A 20,223-nucleotide genomic window follows, 5' to 3' on the forward strand; every position below is an offset into this window, starting at 1 on the left:
ATAGTGTTTGAGAAGAAATTGACACGAAATTGAATAAACTGTTGATATTTTGTGTAGCCATTCAATTAAATCATTTGGGGTGGCATGGTGGGGTGGCACAGTGGCTCAGTGGTTAGCACTGCTGTCTCACAGCGCCAGGGACCCGGGTTTGATCCCAGCCTCGGGTGACTGTCTGTGTGGAGTTTGCACATTCTCCCTGCGTCTGCGTGGGTTTCCTCCGGGTGCTCTGGTTTCCTCCCAAACTCCAAAGATGTGTAGGTTAGGGTGGATTGGCCATGCTAAATTACCCCATAGTGTTCAGGGATGTGTAGGTTAGGGTGGACGGGCCATGCTAAATTACCCCATAGTGTTCAGGGATGTGTAGGTTAGGGTGGACGGGCCATGCTAAATTACCCCATAGTGTTCAGGGATGTGTAGGTTAGGGTGGATTGGCCATGCTAAATTACCCCATAGTGTTCAGGGATGTGTAGGTTAGGGTGGATTGGCCGTGCTAAATTACCCCATAGTGTTCAGGGATGTGTAGGTTAGGGTGGATTGGCCGTGCTAAATTACCCCATAGTGTTCAGGGATGTGCAGGTTAGGGTGGATTGGCCATGCTAAATTACCCCATAGTGCTCAGGGATGTGTAGGTTAGGGTGGAATCGCCATGCTAAATTGCCCCATAGTGTTCAGGGATGTGTAGGTTAGGGTGGATTGGCCATGCTAAATTACCCCATAGTGTTCAGGGATGTGTAGGTTAGGGTGGATTGGCCATGCTAAATTACCCCATAGTGTTCAGGGATGTGTAGGTTAGGGTGGATTGGCCATGCTAAATTACCCCATAGTGTTCAGGGATGTGTAGGTTAGGGTGGATTGGCCGTGCTAAATTACCCCATAGTGTTCAGGGATGTGCAGGTTAGGGTGGATTGGCCATGCTAAATTACCCCATAGTGCTCAGGGATGTGTAGGTTAGGGTGGAATCGCCATGCTAAATTACCCCATAGTGCTCAGAGATGTGTAGGTTAGGGTGGATTGGCCATGCTAAATTACCCCATAGTGTTCAGGGATGTGTAGGTTAGGGTGGATTGGCCATACTAAATTACCCCATAGTATTCAGGGATGTGTAGGTTAGGGTGGATTGGCCATGCTAAATTACCCCATAGTGTTCAGGGATGTGTAGGTTAGGGTGGATTGGCCATACTAAATTACCCCATAGTATTCAGGGATGTGTAGGTTAGGGTGGATTGGCCATACTAAATTACCCCATAGTATTCAGGGATGTGTAGGTTAGAGTGGATTGGCCATGCCAAAGTACCCCACAGTGTTCAGGGATGTGTAGGTTAGGGTGGATTGACCATGTTAAATTACCCCATAGTGTTCAGGGATGTGTAGGTTAGGGTGGATTGGCCATGCTAAATTACCCCATAGTGTTCAGGGATGTGTAGGTTAGGGTGGATTGGCCATGCTAAATTACCCCATAGTGTTCAGGGATGTGTAGGTTAGGGTGGATTGGCAATGCTAAATTACCCCATAGTGTTCAGCGGTGTGTAGGTTAGGGTGGATTGGCCATGTTCAATTACTGATAGTGTTAAATGCATTAGTCAGAGGGAAATCGGTCTAGGTGGTTTAATCTTCGGTGGGTCGATGTGGACTTGTTGGGCCGAAGCGGTCTGTTTCCACACTGTCGGGATTCTAATCTAAACCACAGGTATATTTGCACTGAATTAAACAAATTGAAAGCTCTAATAATTGGACAGAATAATACAGCAAACTCTACTGTATTTAAGGTATGTAAGTTTTCAATATGATTGAGGATTTCTGCCTCTCCCATGGATATAAAAGAGTGTTTATAGTTGGAGTTAGATGGCAGTGGTGGACAGTAGTTTTTCAGACTGGAGGCCTGTGACCAGCGGTGTTCCTCAGGGATCAGTACTGGATCCACTTTTATCTGTCATTTTATATGAATGATTTGGATGAGAACGTAGGAGATGGGTTTACTAGGTTTGCGGATGACACCAAAATTCCTGGTCTAGTCGACAGTGAAGAAGATTTTCCCAGATTACACTGAGATCTTGATTGTGATGATGCTGCCCCTTTAGCAAGGTTATGGGGGCCTTGGCTTTTCTTTTCAGAGAGTTCGCAAAGACGTAGACTTTGAAAGATTTAAGTTTTGATGGCTTTTAAGGCTAGTTTGATCATAGCTAACAGATACTGCCTCAGGTAAAAGACTTTCAAATTAAAAAGAAAACGCTTGTACAACAAAAGGGGAATAGCCAGTACTCCCAGCCCAGCTTTTCTCTGGTTTGGTTTGGTGAGCAAGCAATAATGTTGTAGAAGCTGCTGGACCCAAAGAAACAGGTCCAGGCTGGTACTCTGTCTCCCTCTGACATCTCTCCTGGTCGACTCTGGGTTTGATTTCACCGTTTGTGCCAAGGGGTGATTATGAGGACTGTCGCAAGTATTTGGAACAGCGTCATTAAGTTGGGATGATCTGTTGGGTTTTCAGATAGATGAAGTTATTTTGCAATCGGTTCTCTTTTGTTTGTGTTCCATTCGGCAATCGTGTAAATAAATTCCGTTTTGTCTAAGACCAAGTGGTTTGACCAGCTGCATCCCTCCTAGAATATCCACTGTACACCTGCTTAAAGCAACCAGCCAAGTTAAGGTCTGGGCTACTTTCTTGATATGTTTGAGGAGGTCTGGCCTGGTTCATTTCAGATCAGGGTCTCTTTGCAGGAGTTGTTCTATAGTTCCAAATTGGGATGAGGGTTGCTGGACACGAAGGCAGTGAGCGGTAGGTGTTTGTGCCTTTTGTTCTGGGTGTTGAATTCAATTGGTTGAAACACTGCTTGGGAGAACAATGGCTCTTTCAGTCACCAAGAGTTCACTGGGTGTGGAAGAAGTGACCTTGGGGGTTTTACAAAAGATGTCAAGGCCAAGCTGCTGGAATTAGCAGGCAAGCTGGCGTTGGAACTGCCTCCTTCTGTGAGGAAAGGGGAGATAATTACAGCAACAGCTCAGCGTTTACATTTGCTGGGAATGCCATCAGAATCTGTAGAGATGGCTAAAACTCAACTGAAAATGAAGCCGCTCAAGTTAGAGGCAAGGGACAAGAGAAGGGCAACAGAACTGAAATAGATTGAATTTGCGATTAAAAGCAGAGGAAAGAGAGAAAAGAACAAATTGTTTCAGCAGGACAAAAAGGAAAAGAAAGGAAACCCTTGAGGGCTTCAGAGAAGCTAGAAAGCTCCAGTGCTTTCACTGCAATAAAGTAGGTCACATGAAATCACAGTGTTGGTGGGTTCGGAGAAACACCGGCGGCCAGATGTAGGAAAACAGGATAAGCCAGTGAGTTTTGTTGGAGTGGTAATGGAAAGCACAGTGGTGGCTAGAAAGTTTCACTGGAATGTATAACCTGGTCAGAGGTTGGGTAAAGAGGAAGTGCCAGTTCTTCTTAAACCAAATTGAATTGAATTGACTTTATTTTTACACGTGCCAAGGCACAGTGGAAAGCTTTGTCTTGTGAGCTGTCCAGGCAGATCACAGAGTTAGGTAAGTAAATAATAGGTAAACAGTGGCAAAAACAAAAAAACACAGGTACAGGCGAATGTGAAGAGTTTGTGAGTCCGTTCAGTATTCTAACAACAGTTGGGTAGAAGTTGTTTCAAAACCAGCTGGTGTGTGTGTCCAGGCTTCTGTACGTTCTCCCCGATGGTAGAGGTTGTAGAAAAACATTGCCAGGGTGGGATGGATCTTTGAGAATGCTGGCGGCCTTTCCCTGACAGCGGGCCTGGTAGATGGATTCTATAGGTGGGAGGTTGGCCTCTGTGATCGTCCGGGCCGAGTTCACCCCTCTCTGCAACCATCTCCGATCTTCAATGGTACAGTTGCCATACCAGGTAGTGATACATCCAGACAGGATGCTCTCGATGGCGCACCTATAAAAGTTGGCGAGGGTATTCGCCATCATGCCAAATTTCCTCAGCTGCCTGAGGAAGAAGGGATGTTGTTGGGCCTCTGTAACCAGTGCGTCCACATGAAGAGTCCATGTGGATGACCACTCCCAGGAGCTTGGCACTCTCCACTCGTTCCATCTCTGTGCTGTTAATGTGTAGGGGGGCATGGGTAACATCCCGCTGAACGTCAATAATGAGTTTTCTTTAGTTTTGCCAGCATTGAGAGCTAGGTTGTTCTCAGTGCATCATTTTTCCAGGTCTTCCACTTCCCATCTGTAAGTCTGTTTCGTCGCCTTCTGAGATTCGACTGACTATGGTGATGTCATCAGCGAACTTGTAAATGGCATTAGTCTGGTATTTGGCGACGCAGTCATGGGTATACAGTGAGTACATACCTGCAACTCACATAGGCCAGAAGCATCAGGTACAGAGGTTACAATATTAAGAGATACAGGACCCTCTCAATCTGTGATGCTGAAAGATGAGGAGAGATGGGGAGCACTATTGCCAGAAATGATGCAAGTTATGAAAATTTAGGGCAAGATGAGAAGTGTTCAGTTATGTAAAGTGAGTTTAGAGTGTTCAGTGAAGAGTGCAGAACTCGTGGTAGGAGTACTGGACAAACTCTCAGCTCCAGGAATACAACTTGTCCTTGCTAATGATATAGCTGATTCACAAGTAGGAGTACTGCCTACTGCAGCTGAAAAGCCAGGGGAAACTCAGGCAACTCAACTATTGCAGGACACATACCTTGGGATTTATTTCTTGATTGTGTGGTAACGAGGTCACAAAGTCACCAGTTGAAACAGGAGTGATCAAAGAGTATATGTAAGAAAATGGAAGTGGAATTAGCGGAGACCCTGTTTGATCAGATGGTGGAGACAAACCAGGAGCAGATAGATTGACACAGCAGACATTTTTAGCTCAGAGAAATTAACCGAGTTACAACAGGAAGATGAAAACTCAAAGCAATTGTATCAAAACGCATACGTGGAAAAAGAATTTGAATGTATCCCTGAACGCTAATTATGTCTTAATGAGGAAATAGAGACCATCACCTATTCAGGCAGATGAGAAATAGGCAGATGTCCATTAAGTCATATAGCCAGTGGGTTAGAGAGAGGAGGCGGTGTGAGTGTTGCATGAGCTACCACTTGGGGGACATCTGGGAATGAGAAAAACTCAAGCTAAAATACGAAAACATTTTTTTACCGGCCTGAACTGCACAAGGATGTAGTTGAATTTTGTGAGACATGTCAGGTAACCAGAAAACCCCAGGCCTTTAATGCCTGCCCTACACTTGAGGAACCTTTCATAAGAGTCGTTATTGTTTGCATAGGACGCCCTCCTCAAACAAAAAGTGGGCATTGGTATTTGCAAACAACTCGTGGATGGGTCCACTAGATTTCCAGAGGCTGTTCCATTATGCAATATCACAGCTGAAAGGATCGTAGAGGAGTTCCTCAAAATTATTCACTAGATATGAACTATCCGTAAAGATACAAACAGATCAAGGGTGAAATGTCACATTGAAATTATTCAAGGCTGTTATAGGCAGCTGAGGAATAAAACAATTCAGATCTACAGTGTACCACCCAGAGTCACAGGGAGTGCTAGAAAGGTGGCCTCAGACATGAAAGACCATGTTGCGGGCTTATGGTCATCACTATCCAGATGATTGGGATAAGGGGATTCCATTTGTGGTTTTTGCGATCAGTGATGCACCAAATGCATTGACCAAATTCAGTCCATTTGAGTTAGTTTTTGGACATGAAGTGAGAGGGCCACTAAAGTTGATGAAGGAGAAATCGGTAAGTCAGAGTTCAGAGACCACATATTTGGACTATGTCAAATTTTCGGAAATGATTAAATAGAGCAGGGTGTTGCTAGGCAGCGTTTAAAAATATCACAGCATACAGTGAAACAGGAAGCAGACAAGACACCAAACATTCACAATTTTGCAATTGGAGATAAGGTATCAGTGATAATTCCAATGATAGGTTTAAAAGCAAGGTTTAGTGGACCTTATCAAATTGAAAGGAAGTTGACTGAGGTGAACTATTTGATAAGAACTTCAGACAAAAAGAAACCTCAGAGTGTGTCATGTGAATATGCTCAAAAGGTATTTTGACCGGGAAGGAAAGACAAATATTATTGGTTACAGCCAAGAGGGAAGAATCAAGTTCAGAGGATTCTGAATTGAACATTCCTCAAATTAAATTGGACAACGAGGAAGTTGTAAAAAAAAAGGGATAAATTATTAAGTTACCTTCCAGAGGCAAATTGAAAAGACCTGTAAGAATTATTACTATCAACATGAGGAGATTTGTGGGAGTAAACTGAGAAGCACTAACTTAATTATGCATGATGTAGATATACGAGATGCTGTTCCAATTAAGCAACATCCTTATAGGTGTAACCCTCTAAAGTTGGCACAGGTTCAAAAAGCGATTGAACGCATGCTCCAAATTGATGTAATTGAACTGAGTTACAGTGACTGGAGCTCACCCATAGTCATGGTGCCAAAGCCAGATGGTACCCAATGGTTATGTGTGGACTGTCGCAAAGTCAATGCTGTTACAAAGACGGGTGCATATCCAATTCTGCGTTTGGAAGACGGTGTTGAGAAAGTGGGACCAGCAACTTGTATTTCCAAGTTGGATTTGCTCAGAGGCAATTAGCAGGTACCTTTGTCAGAATGAGTGAAGACCAGTTTCAGCTTTTGTAATGCTGAATAGGCTGTATCAGTTTAAAGTCATGTTGTTTGGTATGAGAAATGCTCTGACTGCATTTCAGAGACTGACTAATAAGGTCATTGCTGGATTACCCAACTGTGTCGTATACATAGACGACCTGGTGATGTTCTTGTCATGCTTGGAAGGAACACTTGCCACATTTATCAGACATGTTTGATCGACTTCAGAAGGCAGGCTTGGTGATAAACCTGGCTAAAAGTGAATTTGCCAAAGCCCAAGTCACCTTTCCAGGGCTATGTTATTGGGCATGGACAAATTGCCCCATGGGATACAATAACAAAGGTAATTGGGGAGTTTCCCACACCATCGACAGAAAGAGCAGTACTACGGTTCCTGAAATTGAGTGGACTTTACCGAAAATTTGTACCAGATTTTAGCAGTATGGCTGCTCCACTCATTGAATTGCTAAAGAAAGGCAAGAGGTTTCAGTGGACAGCTGACTGTCAGAAGGCATTTGACAGCCTGAAAGCTGTGTTAACCATTGCCCCAGTGTTAGCCACATCTAATTACACAAAGCCATTAAAGGTGGTCATCATTACAAGTGATGTGGGTATTGGTGCTGTGCTCTTACAGGGAGATGGCAAGAAGATAGATTAGATTAGATTCCCTACAGTGTGGAAACAGACCCCTCGGCCCAACCAGTCCACACCGACCCTCCGAAGAGTAAACCACCCAGACCCATTTCCCTCTGACTAATGCACCTAACACTACGGGCGATTTAGCATGGCCAATTCACCTGAACCTGCACATCTTTGGACTGTGGGAGGAAACCGGAGCATCCGGAGGAAACCCACGCAGACACGGGGAGAAGGTGCAAACTTCACATGGGGTATTTCTCCAAGAAATTGAAAATTCACCGGCAGAAATATTCGACAGCCGAGAAACCGACTTTGAGCTTGGTGTTGGCGTTACAGCATTCAAGTGTTTGTGTTGCCAGTAATGTGACAGAGGCATTCATATACACTGATCACAACCCATTGAGGTTTGTGGGGAAAGTTAAGGACAGAAATACCAGACTGTTTAGACGGAGCTTGGTATTGCAGCCATTCAATTTGAAAAGTGTGCACATGGTGGGACGAGAAAACATGATTGCCAACACATTGTCAAGGCATAGATGAGAAATGGAGGCATTCAGTGGCAGGAGCAAATCAGACTGGAACAGAAAATAGTTGTGCATGTTTTCACGCTTATAGTCAATGTAATGTATGCGTGTGCTATAGGGTACCAAGAGTTTAAAATTAAGGGGTTTTAAAATGAAGCCATCTTTGGAAATTGATGGTTGATTTTTAAGGGGGGAGCGATATGATGCTGCTGCTCCTTTAAGAAAGGTTCTGGCGTCCTTGGTTTTTTTTTTAAGAGAGATCATAAAAGGCATATACTCCGAAAAGTCTACGTTTCGATTGGTTTCAGGGCCAGTTTGATTATAGCCTTCAGATACTAACTCAGGCAAAGGGCTTTCAAGTTACAATGAAAGGAGAGTGGCCAGTTCACCCAGCTTTTCTCTGATTTGGTTTGGTCTGACAGTCTGACTATTCACTGAAAGCAGGCAGGCAGCCAGACCCAAAGACGCAGCTCCGTGCTGATCCTCCCTCCCTCCGATACCTCTCCCGTAAGACTGTGTGTTTGATTTTTATCATTTGTGCCAAGGGGTGTTTACAAGGATTGTTGCAAGCATCATCAGTTGGGTTTTAGAATACGTTAAGTTATTCTGTATTCTGTTCTCTTTCGTTTGTGTTCCGTTTGGTAATCTTGTAAATAAGTTCTGTTTCATTTCAAACCAAGTGATTTGACCAGTTGCATCACTCCTGGAATATCCACCACACATTTGCTTAAAACAGCGAGCAAAGTTAGGGTCCGGGCTACCTTCTTGAAACATCTTGAAGGGAAACTGGCATGGTCCATAGCATGGCGAAAGTGAGGACCGCAGACGCTGGAGCTCAGAGTCGAGAGCGTGGTGCTGGAAAAGCACAGCAGGTCAGGCAGCATCCGAGGGGAAAGAAAATCAGCATTTTGGGCAAAATCCCTTCATCAGGATTCCTGATAAAGGGCTTTTGCCTGAAACGTGGATTTCCCTGCTCCTCAGATGCTGTCTGACCGGCTGTGCTTTTCCAGCACCACACTCATGGTCCATAACATGATCAATTGTGTGAATGGGTTGAGGAGTGGCAGGTGGATTTTAACTTGGGTAAATATGAGGCATTGCATTTTGACACAAGAAACCAGGGCAGTATTTATACAGTTAATTGTAGGGCCCTGGGTAGTGTTGTAGAACACAGAGACCTAGGGGTTCAAGTACATAATTCTTTGAAGTTCGTGTCGTATGTAGACGGGGGGTGAAGAAGGCATTTAGCATGCTTGCTTTCATTGCTCAGCCCTTTGAGTGTAGGAATTGGGACGTCATGTTGGGGTTGTACAGGACATTGGTGAGGTCTCGTCTGGAGCACTGTATCCAGTTATTGCTCAGCCCTTTGAGTGTAGGAGTGGGGACGCCATGTTGGGGTTGTACAGGACATTGGTGAGGCCCTGTCTGGAGCACTGTGTCCAGTTCTGGTCGCCCTGTTACAGGAAGGAGATTATTAAACTGGACAGGGTTCAGAAGGAATTTACCGGGAGGTTGTTGGGAATGGAGAGGTTGACTTATAAGGAGAGGCTGGATAGGCTGGGACTTTTTTCACTGGAGTGTATGAGGCTGAGGAGTGACCTGACAGACGTTTATAAAATCATGAGGGGCATAGGTAAGGTGATGGCAAGGGTTTTATTCCCTAGTGTGGAGGTGTTCAAAACTAGAGGGTATATTTTAAAAGTGAGGAGAAAGTGTTAAGAAAAAAATGAGGGGCAACTTTTTGTGTTTTGTATGTGGAATGAACTCCCAGAGGAAGTGGTGGATATGGGTACAGTTACAACATTTTGGATAAGTACATGAATAAGAAATGTTTTGAGGGATATGGGTTAAGTGCAGGCAGTGGGACTAGTTTGTTTAGGAACATGGTTGGTGTGGACTAGTTGGACTGAAGAATTATCGTACTGTATGACAATAATGCAGGAGTGGTCTCACCTGTACGACTGCAGTAAGATATCTCTCTACCTGTCCTCAAATCCTCAAGAAAGGAAGTCAGGAAACCCATTTATGTTCCTAACGATTTGCTCCACCTGCACACTAAGTGTCGATGCATGGTGTACAGGGACACCACATACACACTTCCAAATCTATCCCCATTTAAATAATACGCTGACATTTCTTTATTGCCAACAAAGTGGACAGCTTCACAATTACCCACATCGTGCTGGCACCTGCTACATATTTGCCCCCTCACCCATCCCTGTTTAAATCACCCAGAAGCCTCTTTATACCTTACTCACCACTTACATTCCCACTCTGTCTCATGTCTTTAGTGAACGTGGAAAAGTAGATTTCAATCTTTCATCCAAATTGTTTTATATACATGTATGTATTCACAAATGTAAAGGAATTGTGTGTGTGTATGTGTGTGTGTGTGTGTGTCAGCACGGTGGCCCAGTGGTTAGCACGGCTGTGTCCCAGTGCCAGGGACCCAGGTTCGATTCCAACCTCTGTGTGGAGATTGCACATTCTCTCCGTCTCTGCATGGGTTTCCTCCGGGTGCTCTGGTTTCCTCCCACAATCCAAAGATGTGCAGGTCAGGGTGGATTGGCCATGCTAAATTACCCCATAGTGCTCAGGGATGTGCAGGTCAGGGTGGATTGGCCATGCTAAATTACCCCATAGTGCTCAGGGATGTGTAGGTTAGGGTGGATTGGCCATGCTAAATTACCCCATAGTGCTCAGGGATGTGCAGGTCAGGGTGGATTGGCCATGCTAAATTACCCCATAGTGCTCAGGGATGTGTAGGTTAGGGTGGATTGGCCATGCTAAATTACCCCATAGTGATAAGGGATGTGTAGGTTAGGGTGGATTGGCCATGCTAAATTACCGAGGGATGTGAAGGTTTGCTACATTAGTCAGGGGACAAGGTCGAGTAATGGGGTAGGGAATGGGTCTGGTTGGGATACTCTTCGGAGGGTCGGTATGGACTTGTTGGGCCAAAAGGCTGGTTTCCTCACTGTAGGGATTCTGTGTGTGTGTGTATCTGTATATGTGAGTTTAGATGTTTCAAGTGAGATAGTGAGGAATGTAAAAGAGGTGGGCAAGTTGTGTTATTGATAAGGGATAACCTTGTAACAGATAACCAGGAGTGAGTCACAAATTGACAGAGTCATAGAGTCATAGAGATGTACAGCACAGAAACAGACTCCTTAGTCCAACTCATCCATGCAGACCAGATATCCTAACCAAATCTAGTCCCACCTGCCAGCACCCGGCCCATATCCCTCCAAACCCTTCCTATTCATATACCCATCCAAATGCCTCTTAAATGCTGTAATTGTACCAGCCTCCACCACATCCTCTGGCAGCTCATTCCATACACGTACCACCCTCTGGGTGAAAAAGTTGCCCCTTAGGTCTCTTTTATATCTTTCCCCTCTCACCCGAAACCTATGTCCCTCTAGTTCTGGACTCCCCCACCCCAGGGAAAAGACTTTGTCTATTTACCCTATCCATGTCCCTCATGATTTTATAAACCTCTATAAGGTCACCCCTCAGCCTCCGACGCTCCAGGGAAAACAGCCCTGGCCTGTTCAGCCTCTCCCTGTAGCTCAAACCCTCCAACCCTGGCAACATCCTTGTAAATCTTTTCTGAGCCCTTTCAAGTTTCACAACATCTTTCTGATAGGAAGGAGACCAGAATTGCACGCAATATTCCAACAGTGGCCTAACCAATGTCCTGTACAGCTGCAACATGACCTCCCAACTCCTGTACTCAATACTCTGACCAATAAAGGAAAGCATACCAAACGCTGCCTTCACTATCCTATCTACCTGCGACTCCACTTTCAAGGAGCGATGAACCTGCACTCCAAGGTCTCTTTGTTCAGCAACACTCCCTAGGACCTTACCATTAAGTGTATAAGTCCTGTCCTGTGAAAATGAAGGATCGGTTTCACAAGATTCAGGAACCTTGGATGACAAGAGAAATTGAGAGCTTAGTCGGAAAGAAAAAAGAGTCATATGTTGAGTTTCGGAAATGACAAAAAGGCCGAGTCCTCAAAGAACATGAAGAAGGGGCCATGAAATGTCCTAGGCAAACAGTTTTAGAAAACTCCGAAGATGTTGTTATGAACATGTGGGTGTACTGTACCTTTAAGGGAGCAAAGGTTTCTGGCTAGCACAAAGTGTGCTAAGCATTTAAAAATGTAACATTTGGGTTGAAACACATATCTGGTGCTGTGTTGCTATGAGACAAAAACAAATTCAAATTCGACCAATCAGTTTAAATTATGCCCCACAATACCAAACTCCAGTCAAGTTTAAATTTGGTATTTTAACAAAATTAAAACCAATGAAAAGTGAGGTTTAAAAAAAAAATTGTAATTGGGATTGTAGATAATAGATAATAGATAATAGATAATAGACAATAGATGCAGGAGTAGGCCATTCTGCCCTTCGAGCCTGCACCGCCATTCAATATGATCATGGCTGATCATTCCTAATCAGTATCCTGTTCCTGCCTTATCTCCATACCCCTTGACTCCACTATCTTTAAGAGCTCTATCCAATTCTTTCTTAAATGAATCCAGAGACTGGGCCTCCACTGCCCTCTGGGGCAGAGCATTCCACACAGCCACCACTCTCTAGGTGAAGTAGTTTCTCCTCATCTCTGTCCTAAATTGTCTACCCCGTATTTTTAAGTTGTGTACTCTGGTTCGGCACTCACCCATCAGCGGAAATATGTTCCCTCCTTGGGATTGTTTAATCAGACTAGTATTTTAGAGGGGAAGATAAAAGATAAATTTAAGAAAAAGGAGTTGTAAATAATTGTTAGATAATATTCTCTGTTAGACTTAAGGAATAAAGGTGGTAATTTTTACTTTACATAGTGACTTTTGAGATAACTCTTTGCTTCTCAAATGTTAATAGATTACAGCATGGGGCAAATCCTTTCTGTATGGCTGGCTTAAATTAGCAGAGGGGTGTACCCATGGTGTAACAGTGTCTTATATTATATAAGAAAGAAAAGGGTAACTCGGGAAAGGGTAGGTCCACTCAGGGACAAAGGAGGGAATTTGCGCGTGAAGCCAGAGGAAGTGGGTGAGGTTCTTGACGGATACTTTGCATCGGGATTCAGCAGGAGAGAAGAACATGGTGGATGGTGAGTCTCATGTTGATTTTCCGGGGCCTGTCAATTTGAAAAAGGAGGTGGTGTTGGGCGTTTTGAAAAGCATGATGGCAGACAAGTCCCCAGGACCTGATGGGATCTATTCCAGCACGCTGAGGTAGGCAAGAGATGAAAGTGCTGCGGGCCTTGCATGAAATCCTCTTTCATCCCAGGAGAGGTCCCACAGAGCTGGAGAACAGTCAACATTGTTATTTTCCTTAAGAAGGGCACCACCAGGGCTAATCTGGGAAATCACGGCCAAGGGAGCCTGAGGTCAGTAACGAAAGCAGAAGTTGCTGGAAAAACTCAGCAGGTCTGGCAGCATCTGTGAAGAGAAATCAGAGTTAACGTTTTGGTTCCGGGGTGACCCTCCTTCAGAACTGATAGTAGCCAGGGAAATGTCGGTTGACATGCAGAAGACAGGGTGGGGGGAGGGTGTGAGGAGTAAACGATAGGTGAGGATAGAGGCCAAACAGAGAGAAGGATGGTTGGAGAGGCAAAGGAGTGGATAACGATCTGGCTGATAGGGCGAATAGCTGTTGATGAAGATGGTTAGTTGCTAACAAAACACAGCGAGTAATGGCAGACCATGTGAGAACAAGATCTAGTGTGTGGGATTGGGGCTAGGACATGGGAGAATTCAGGCCCTAAAATGATTGAACTCAGTATTGAGTCTGGAGGGCCGCAGGGTCCCCAAGCAGGAAATGAGGTGCTGTTCTTCCAGCCTGCGCTGAGCTTCCCTGGAGCACTGCAGCAAGCCAGAGACAGAGACGTTGGCCAGGGGACAGTGTGGGATCTTAAAGTGACAGGTTACTCGAGGCTCAGGGTCTCTTTTTTTTAACCCAGGCAGAACGTAGGTCTTCTATGAAGGGATCACCCAGTAGAAAGTGAGGACTGCAGGTGCTAGAGATCAGAGTCGAGAGTGCGGTGCGGAAAAAACACAGCAGGTCAGGCAGCATCTGAGGAGCAGGAGAACCAACGTTCCTGGCAAAAAGCCTCCCAGCCTTAAGTCAGTGATAGGGAGATTATTGGTGAAGATTCATAGGGCCAGAATTTACTCACGTTCAGAAACATGTGGACTTATTAGCAATAAGCAGCATGGCTTTGTGCAGGGGAGATCATGTCTCGCATACTTGTTTGAGAAATTGATAAAGATGATTGAGGGCAGGGCAGTGGATCTTGTCTACAGGGGTTACCCGAACATCCATTATCCGAATTTCGGATTATCCAAACAAGATTGCAAGGTCCCGATGCTTGGCTAAACTGTGTTATCTGGCATTCAATTATCCAGATATTCGAGTACCCGAACAAAATACTCCCTGCTCGGATAATCAAGGTTACTCTGTGTATGGACTGAGCAAGGTGTATGACAAGGTTACTCATGGCAGTCTGATACAAAAGGCGAAGTCACATGGGGGAAAATGGAAACAGAACTGGCTTGGTCTAAGAAGACAGAGTGTAGCAGTGGAAGGAAGTCTTTCAGATTGGAAATCAATGACCAATGGTATTCCACAGGGATCAGTGCTGGGACCCCTAATGTTGGTAATCTCTACATTGTCCTCCAAGTTGTTTATAAATAGCCTGATTAGTACATTTGCAGATGACACAAAGATGGGATGTTTATTGATGGCTGACCTGCAAGGTTCATTTTCAGATTTTTCGTCACCATAGTAGGTAATATCTTCAGTGAGCCTCTGGATGAAGCACTGCTGGTGTTTCCTGCTTTCTATTTGTAGGTTGAGATTTCCTTGGGTTGGTGATGTCATTTCCTGTGGTGACATGATTTTCTATGGTGATACCATGACCTGTTCTTTTCCTCAGGGGCTGGTAAAAGGGATCCAAGTCGATGTGTGCAAGGTCTGTAACAAACACTACATTGGAAAAACAGGCAGAAAACTAGCCACCAGGATACATGAACAACAACCAGCCACAAAACAACATGACCCTCTCTCACTAGTATCTGTACGTACTGATAAGGAAGGACACCACTTCAGCTGCAACAACACACCCATCCTAGGACAAGCCAAACAGAGACACCCACGAGAATTCTGATAAGCATGGTATTCCAACTAGAACTCGATCAGCAAACACGTTGACTTGGATTTATCACCCATTTACCAGCCTCTGAGAAAAAGAACAGGACACGACATCACCGTAGGAAATGACATCACCACATGAAATGACATCATCGACCCAATTTAGCATGGCCAATCCACCCTAACCAACACATCCCTGAACACTATGGGGTAATTTAGCATGGCCAATCCACCCTAACCTACACATCCCCGAACACTATGGAGTAATTTAGCATGGCCAATCCACCCTAACCTACACATCCCTGAACACTATGGGTAATTTATCATGGCCAATCCATCCTAACCTGCACATCCCTGAACACTATGGGGTAATTTAGCATGGCACATCCACGCTAACCTGCACATCCCTGAACACTATGGGGTAATTTAGCATGGCCAATCCACCCTAACCTACACATCCCTGAACACTATGGAGTAATTTAGCATGGCCAATCCACCCTAACCTACACATCCCTGAACACTATGGGGTACTTTAGCATTGGCCAATCCACCCTAACCTACACATCCCTGAACACTATGGAATAATTTAGCATGGCCAATCCACCCTAACCTACACATCCCTGAACACTATGGGGTACTTTAGCATTGGCCAATCCACCCTAACCTACACATCCCTGAACACTATGGGGTAATTTAGCATGGCCAATTCACCCTAACCTACACATCCCTGAACACTATGGGACAATTTACCACGGCCAATCCACTCTAACCTACACATCCCTGAACACTATGGGGGAATTTAGCATGGCCAATCCACTCTAACCTACACATCCCTGAACACTATGGGGTAATTTAGCATGGCCAATCCACCCTAACCTACACATCTTTGGAGTGTGGGAGGAAACCGAAGCACTCGGAGGAAACCCACGCAGACACTGGAGAGAATGTGCAAACGCTGCACAGACTGTGTGGAATTGTACCCGGGTCCCCGGCCCTGTGAGGAAGCAGTGCTAACCACTGACCCACCCTGCTGCCCCTTAAACCAACTGTTTAAATTCAAATTGTCTTCAGAACAGCAACCAATTCAGGTATCCATATCACAACCAAATATTAAGTGTGCCTGGTCCCCTTACAATGCAATCCCATATCACTGTTGCTCCCCCACTTCTTTTATTTTCCACCTGAATTGAAGTGGGTTATGTTCGGCTAAGGTTCCTTCAGAGTGGGAAAAATCTGACGCAACTTTATTTGGAAAGGGAGGAGGGTAGAAAGCAGGAAATAAGCTTAATTTCTGTCAAAGGCATAATGTTAATAGTTTGCAGACTTCAGTGGTTCCAAACAGTTAGACATGTCCATTATGATAACAATTCGTGCTAGTATTGCAAGGGGTGGATGCTGCTTTGTCACAGGAAAATATAATGAGAATAGAGGACCCAGTAGGACATTTCTCTAAAACAAATTGAAGTGCCAATTTTATTCATTCAGCAATGGCTGTTGATTTCCCCTCCCGTCCGCCAGAGGGAGCGGTGACGCTTCGCCACACTCTACCTCTCGCTCACTCCCACCTCCTCCATGTCAGTCCATTCACGCTCGTGGCGGCCAGCTTGTGTGACGTCGCTACGTTTCCCCCACCTTGCGCCTCTGCATCACCCGTCAGGTGTAGTGCGCCTCTGTGTCACTGATGCAGACCTTTCAAATCCGCAAAGGATTGTGGGAGGGCCTACCGCCATTGTTCCACCCGCTGCAGGACTTGTTCTTCCCCAACACATAATGCAGTGCGAGTTACTCTGAACGTTACAAAATAGCTAAATGAGACCAATTCGACTATATAGTCAGGCAGATGAGGAAACATGACATTTAATATTTTATTAAAAAGGTAATTAATCTTGAAATGTAAAAGAAAAATAGGGAATATTTTACATTAGTCCTGATAAATGTTGTGAGTACTTTTTAATTAATGTCCAATATCAAGCAGAAATAATAAATGCTTTTTATAAATTGATATGACTTTAAAATTAGGTTTGTGACATACTTGCAATGCCCAAGAGATGGCAATTAAGCTTTGACAGTGCATGTGTGACCTTTACAGACTCCAACAGAAGGAAATTGTGGTAAGTGATAACTGCCTTGTGTTCAAAGAGCTTTTAAAATTTTTGACTCAACTACTTCCTGGCGCTTGCAGTCGAGCAGCTGTGTAACATGCCATGAAATACTGTTAGAAATTGAATGCATTTATTTAATAATCTTACATTGTTATGTAATGTATTTATGCAAAAGTGTACAATAAACTCATGTTCCATAGCGTAAAAGATTTTTGATTCGTAAGAATCTCAAACTCATTTGAGGTAAACTCGCCGAATTTATTTGTTCATTCAGTTTTGCTAAAGGTTGTGTTTATTTGTGTAATTAATGTGTGTTCCAACTGCTCCAGATTTGAAACTGCAACTTTGTGTTTGTGTCCAGGAAGTGGGTGGGAGTGGTGGTGTCACAATGGAAATACCTTGGCTCCTGATTTTCACCTCCCCCCTCAGCACTTTGCCTTCTGGTCTGAGAAGGTGACCTTGGGGCATGCCCAGCTATTGATTCCTTTGAGTCATTGGATCATAGAGATGTATAGCATGGAAACTGACCCTTCTGTCCAACTCGGTCTATGCTGACCAGATATCCCAAGTCAATCTAGCCTCACCTGGCTGCACTCTGCCCATATCCCTCTAAGCCCTTCCCATTCATAAACCCATCCATTAAATGTTGTAATTGTACCAGCCTCCACCACTTCCTCTGGCAGCTCATTCCATGCACGTAACACCCTCTGTGTGAAAAAGTTGCCCCAAAGGTCTCTTTTATATCTTTCCCCTCTCACCCTAAACCTATGCCCCTCGAGTTCTGGATTCCCCCACTCCAGGGAAAAAACTTTGTCTATTTATCCTATCCATGCCCCTCATGAACTTATAAACCTCTATAATGTCACCCCTCAGCCTCCAATGCTCCAGGGAAAACAGCCCCAGCCTATTCAACCTCTCCCTACAGCTCAAACCCTCCAACCCTGGCAACATCCTTGTAAATCTTTTCTGAACCTTGTCAAGTTTCACAACATCCTTCCGATAAAAAGGAGACCAGAATTGCACGCAATATTCCAACAGTGGCCTAACCAATGCCCTGTACAGACGCAACATGACCTCCCAACTCCTGTACTCAATACTCTGACCAATAAAGGAAAGCATACCAAATGCCTGCTTCACTATCCTATCTACCTGCGACTCCTTTCACTAGCTAGACATGCTTTCCTTTCACTTTGCCATTTTCTATCCATTTTGAATGTGAGAGAGAAAAAAAAGTCTATTTCAATGGATTAGCTTATAATCGTCAGACAGTATTGTTGCAACCCTTCAGGTTTCAAAATAGGTTCTTATTATGGAAGTTAGTGATTTTTTACATTCTTCTAATAGGCTGCCCATAGCTGAAAGCAGTTTTCAGTTAACTTAGAAAAGCTTGTATTGAAGTAAATCATAAGTTAGAACAGTAATGGGTCTGTAGACAGAACATATCCAAAGTAACAGATTAAGACAATGTATTCAGGCAGGCACACAGCTGAAGTTGTTTCTGAAGGAACGACCAGATAGCAGCGACCTGCTGTTTGAAGAATTTTATACTTAATCAGCTTGGAGTCTGAGATCTATCACAAATAGTAGAAAAGGTCTATTTCTTTAGTTAAGCTTTCCAGGTAGCCATCATGATAGATTTTAAATATATATATATATATATATATATATATATATAAATATATACAATAGACATTAAAGACATTCCATTAAAAATCCCCTGAAAGAGAACCTAAGAAAACACACTTACAGCATATATCTAGAAGGAAGTTTGAGAGATTATGTTTGTTTGAACTTCCACGGTCGAAGGAGAAGGAAGCTGCTCCCATTCTAACATTAAGTGTGACCGCATAGTTTTATCTATAACTAATTTTACATTGGAACTAATATTATGATTAATTGTCAACATTAGCATTCTTTTGTATCTCCCGTGACAAGGTTAGTAGTGAATATAAACTGCGTGACTAAGTTATTGGCAATTGACGTGATGCAGCTGGCAAATGTCTGGGAAGGGGCATAACTATGAGTCCTGGAATATGATTGAACACAATATCCATTGTAAGAAGCCCCAAAAAGGGAGATAAGAACAGCTGGGAAACATCATGAGATCATGGAAGACTTAGAGTTGTCTGTAAGCTTATCCAAGCACTCACTTGATTAACCTGATTGGACATGTCTGGGATTAACTAATAATATGGTTGGTCTGTAATTGCTAAAAGTGAGCTGAAAACGAGTGAAGTGTCTTTTCTTTGTTCATTAAAGAAGCTGTTGGTTTTCCAAGGTTTCTTCCCACTGTGGTGATTTCAATAACCGAATGTTGCAAGTGGACTCCAGGTGTCGAGTAATTTATTTATTTGGTTATTTCTGCCTCAGCACAACCAAGAGAATAATCTTTCGAAGAGCTTTGAATGGGGTTTCAGCTTTGAACATTCATCTGTCAAAATTGATTTTGATACCTCTTTCAAATTTGGTTTCATAGAATCCCGACAGTGTGGAAACAGGCCCGTCAGCCCACCCCAACCCTCCAAAGAGTAATCCACCCAGAATCATTCCCCTACATTTACCGCTGACTAATGCACCTAACCTACACGTCCCTGGACACTATGAGCAATTTAGCATGGCCAATCCACCCTAACCTACACATCCCTGAACACTATGGGTAATTTAGCATGCCCAATCCACCCTAACCTACACATCCCTGAGCACTATGGGGTAATTTAGCATGCCCAATCCACCCTAACCTACACATCCCTGAGCACTATGGGGTAATTTAGCATGGCCAATCCACCCTAACCTACACATCCCTGAACACTATGGGGTAAGTTAGCATGGCCAATCCACCCTAACCTACACATCCCTGAACACTATGGGGTAATTTAGCATGGCCAATCCACCCTAACCTACACATCCCTGAACAATAGACAATAGACAATAGACAATAGACAATAGATGCAGGAGTAGGCCATTCTGCCCTTCGAGCCTGCACCGCCATTCAATATGATCATGGCTGATCATTCCTAATTAGTATCCTGTTCCAGCCTTATCTCCATACCCCTTGACTCCACTATCTTTAAGAGCTCTATCCAATTCTTTCTTAAAAGAATCCAGAGACTGGGCCTCCACTGCCCTCTGGGGCAGAGCATTCCACACAGCCACCACTCTCT

This window comes from Chiloscyllium punctatum, chromosome 47 (genome assembly GCF_047496795.1).
Source record: "Chiloscyllium punctatum isolate Juve2018m chromosome 47, sChiPun1.3, whole genome shotgun sequence".
In the NCBI taxonomy this organism is placed as follows: domain Eukaryota; kingdom Metazoa; phylum Chordata; class Chondrichthyes; order Orectolobiformes; family Hemiscylliidae; genus Chiloscyllium; species Chiloscyllium punctatum.